Raw genomic sequence first — 4,590 nt, 5'->3', positions numbered from 1 at the left:
ATTTTGTTGAGGTGTTTGCTTATTTGCACAGATATTTTGAAGTTTGGGAATTTAGTAGAATGATGGTATAGCACCTCTAGTCTATAGATTGAATGCTTCCTTACTGTTTTTAGGTAGTTAAGCTTGTTCTATGATCTTGCTTTGCAGGTGCACAAAAGTAGAGAGATTATAGCTGCCTGATAATATATACACTCCCAAATGTGTTTAGTGGGGACTGAAACTGAATAGGAGAGATAACCTGAACTCCAGGAACAGGCAAAAACCAGTATAAATGTTAAAAAACCTGAAGAATTGTTTGAATCCCAACTTGGCAATTAAACCTTCAATTCTCTGACAAATACAGAAGCTGATTGTCATTATCAATATAACAACCAAATTTCAGAACAATATATACTTTAAGCTGCTTTGCCTTTACTTTCTTCAAACACACACTCACAATAGAAAGAAACTCAAATTAGGGGACTGTCACATTTGAATTAAAATTTCATACACCACACTTCAAAATAAAAAATAGCTGTAATGTTAAGACATTTCAAAGCACAGAAACTTTAAGGAAATAGGCTTTACATTAAATCCTTTCATCTGTTAAATTCTGCACCATTTTCCACATATTCTCAGAACAATGGGCAAAATATTCAGGAAATTATTTCCAAAATTAGATCAGAAAAATTAAAGACCATTTTCTGTGCAATTTACTGTACATTTTGAAAACAAAGTTCTTAATGCCACTGAAAGCCTTTAATAAACTTTGAGGTACATTTTATGAAAGTAAAGAGAAATCTCTGCTCAAAGATACATCTGATCTGATGCACATTTTGAACGTCAACTAGTCAAAGGAATTAAAGTAGATAAAAGAACTGGTTCAAACTAAGCAAAACTGGTCAACTGAATGAAGGTTGTGTGCGATACCTCTGCAAATATGGTACAGAAGACAGCTTTAAAAAGATGTGTCACCGATGTGTTCAGGCTTGGCAGAGACTGGGCCTGGGGATTCTGTCTTTCCACTACTGTATTCTATTCTGTCTTTTGATCTGAAAGATGCGAGACCCAGAGAAAAATGCAAATACCAACCACTGGCAATGTACAAGAATTCCTCAATAGTTTTACCATTAATTTAAGTCAAGACTAGGTAAATTTGAATTGAATTTGAATTCTTACTGAACATTTATAGTAAAGAATATATGTAATTCACAAAATATAGATGCAGAATAAAACATTAAAAATAATCTAAATATTTGCTTCTGTTTCAAAATTTAACTACTTAAATTCAGTTCATCTTCCACAATGTTTCTCTGATTGGTTCTATTATTCTTCCTGGGAAATGGAAACTGGCAATAAATTGAAGTGTTTCTGAAGAGAGAACTGTAAAGAGTAGGTAACCTGTTCATTAGAAAATAGCAGAATAACATAGAAGTTAACATGTAAACTCTGGAAGTAGGTTGCCTGGTCTTGATTCTGGCTCTTCTACTTAGTAGTCATTAACCTCCAATATTTGTAGAATGTGGATAATAATAGTATCTACATCATAGGATTTGGATATATATATATATACATATATATATATATGTATATATATATATATATATATATATATATATATATATATATGTGTGTAAATGAATCACTTTGCTGTACACATGAAACTAAAAAATAGAGGTTCAAAGTATATATATATATATATATATATATATATATATATATATATATATATATATATATATATATATATATATATATATAAGTGTTGAAAACTGTTCCTGGCATGTAGTTTAAAATGTATATACCAGTTAGGCATTATTTTTCGTTTTTATTTTTTGGCTGCTCTGCAGCATGTGGGATCTTAGTTCCCCGCCCAGGGATCAAATCCATGTGCCCTGCATTGGAAGCGTGCAGTCTTAACCACTAGACCACCAGGGAAATCCCAGGCATTATTTTTAAAGAAGTAACAGTTTACAAATGACCAGAAATTGTTCAGGATAAGTAAAAATCAATCCTGAAGTCTATTTAGTGAAATGTGAATAAATTATAAGTAATGTTACTTAAAAAGTAATTGTGAGACAGTATAAGAAAATGTGTTTTTTTATCCTAACTTATTTATTGTTGGGGAAGAAGTGCAAATAATAAATAAACCCTAAAGAGGGTCTATTAATAATTTTATTGATGACAAATAACTAATGAAACAGAGGATGCATTCTTAGCTAAATTATAACTTGAAAAATCATGAATGGACTTAAAGATAGCTGATTTCCAATCTAGGCTCCATCTAGGGAATCTGATATTTGGGGGAGGGGGGGTTGCTATAAAATGGGAATATTAAAAATATTATTTTATTATATTAAACACTCTCATGAGCTTGGAATAGGGATTAATTGACAGAATGCGTGTAAATACCCTCAGTGCCTGGCACATAGTAGATATTCAATAAAAGTTGCCATGTTTCCCTTTTAAGGCTGGTGTCATTGAGGTCAGTTTAACTTTCCTACAATACTTGTCTGTGTTGTCATAGTCTGGGACAAAGGTGGAGGCTGAGTTGACAACTCGTCTACCCTGGGAAAGCATTGACTGCTCCAACATGTATCTCATCAGGTGAAAGCAACTGGAATAAATTTGGGGTCGAAAAAAAGTAAAAGAAAGAAGAGGAAGATTTTCCTCTCTTGGGCCTCAGGTTTTTTATTACTGAGATTATGTAGATCAAAGTACCTTGCTCAAGATTCACTGAATTTAGTGAAATGTGATGACATTTAGCAGATTGAACCATCCTCAAGGATAATCATCTCAAATGCATTGCACTGAGACAGAGCTGGCAAACAGAGCAAGCACATGCCAATTAGAAATGAATCAGTGATTCTTCTTAAAAAGTGGGAATAGCTGCCTCTCCTTCCTATCATTTTTTTCTGTTTCGTATTCATAGAAATACACATTTGTACTAACTTCAAACAGATGCTTCTACTCTCTTATCTAATGATATGGGGAATCACTAGTGTAGTATTTTGGTAGAATAGATGTGGACTCCAACAAATGTGGCATTTTACTGTGGACAAAGCCAAAGAAAATCTGGCAAATAGAATTTTCATAGGCCTACTCATCTGTAGAACTATTCACAAGAATATTTAATCTAGAGTAAGTGCTGTCATGTAAAAATATGTGAGCTACATGTTGAACTTTAGCTTTTCTAGTAGCTATGTTAAAAAATAAATGACATAATTTAAATAAAATATCTATTTAACTCACTATTTCAAAAATATTATTTCAAGATGTAATCAGGGAATTCCCTGGTGGTCCAGTGGTTAGGACTCTGCACTTTCACTGCAGAGGGCCTGGAGCCTAGGTTCAATCCCTGGTGGAGGAACTGAAATCCCACAAGCCACAGGGTGCAGCCAAAAAAAAAGGATGTAATTAACACAAAAACTATTAATGAAATATTTTACACTTTTTCTTTTGTACTAATCTTAAGAATCTGTCGTGTATTTTATACATATAGCACATCACAATTAAGACTAGCTACGTTTAGTTAGTGGCTAGTAAATTAGCTCAGGTCTAGAGAGTTGATATGAAATAATAGAAGTAGACTGGGTTTTACCGTTCTTCTTTAATGAACATATGCCTCTGTTTAGCAAGAAATAGAGAAACATACCACCATTTGAGATAACAAACCCTCACGTATTTTTTTGAGTTGGTTTTTAATCTATTTCAATTTCTGGGTATAATCTAGGTGGTATATATGGTTGCAATTGTCTTATCTAAGACTACCAGGGAGAATTTTGAAGTAGTGGATCCTAAGAGGAACTCAGAAGTACAAGATCAAAACCCACACGGATCTACCTTTCAAAGTCACCCTGAAATGCTTGATAAATGCTAATTACAAGTTCTTAAGAATATAAATATTTGCTGAATGAATGAGCAAATAGATGATGATGAATGTATAACTGGATAAAATTCATATTTCAAAATTTTATAGTTTGTATTTTTGTTGGTAAAGATTAATTATGTGTTATGTTAAACCATTTTTAGTGAAAGAAACAAACACAGATAGATAGGTATTACTACGGATTACCTAAAACTTCTCTTTCAAGTAAAAATGTTTAATTATAGAAACCTAAAATCACTTCTACATCATTCAATTCAGGGCAGAAACTGTATAATCAAGACAGACAGAGGTATAGAATAAAGAAATCTAGGATGGAAAATGGAAGGTGAAAATTAGTACAACCTTAAACTCATTACTTCAATTTTTTCAAGACTATCTAAATCTTTATGTTTTCCAGTTGCTCAAAAATTTAGAAAAGAATATTATTTCTACCTTTAATCATATTCTACTTAAGCAGAGAAATCTTAAAATAATCATTAAAAACCTCATTATCTCCTGTCCATAGAATAATAACTTGTAATTGCTTCCTACTTTTTTCCCATGTTAGCTTATCCAAGACATTATATCAAGGTGTTCTTATAAAATGTAGTTTTCATTACACTATTCCCTTACTCAAGGACTTCTTCTCTGCTATCAGATCAACTCCAAACTCTTTGGCATCCTAAATCTTCCATCAGATGCCCACACATAATAATGTCTCCTGACTCACTACCTCATCAGCC

General features: G+C 32.4%; 1 non-coding gene across 1 annotated transcript; it reads left to right on the top strand.

Annotated features, from left to right (window-relative positions):
• Nucleotides 1–3,269: 3,269 nt before the first annotated feature.
• Nucleotides 3,270–3,349, top strand: TRNAE-UUC (transfer RNA glutamic acid (anticodon UUC)). The gene has a single exon. It is a non-coding gene; the product is annotated as a tRNA-Glu (tRNA).
• Nucleotides 3,350–4,590: the final 1,241 nt, after the last annotated feature.

The sequence above is a fragment of the Lipotes vexillifer genome, unplaced genomic scaffold (assembly GCF_000442215.2).
Source record: "Lipotes vexillifer unplaced genomic scaffold, Lipotes_vexillifer_v1.1 scaffold1402, whole genome shotgun sequence".
Taxonomy (NCBI): Eukaryota; Metazoa; Chordata; class Mammalia; order Artiodactyla; family Lipotidae; genus Lipotes; species Lipotes vexillifer.
The sequence above is the reverse complement of the archived record's forward strand: the minus strand, read 5'-3'. Positions and strand labels throughout refer to the sequence as shown.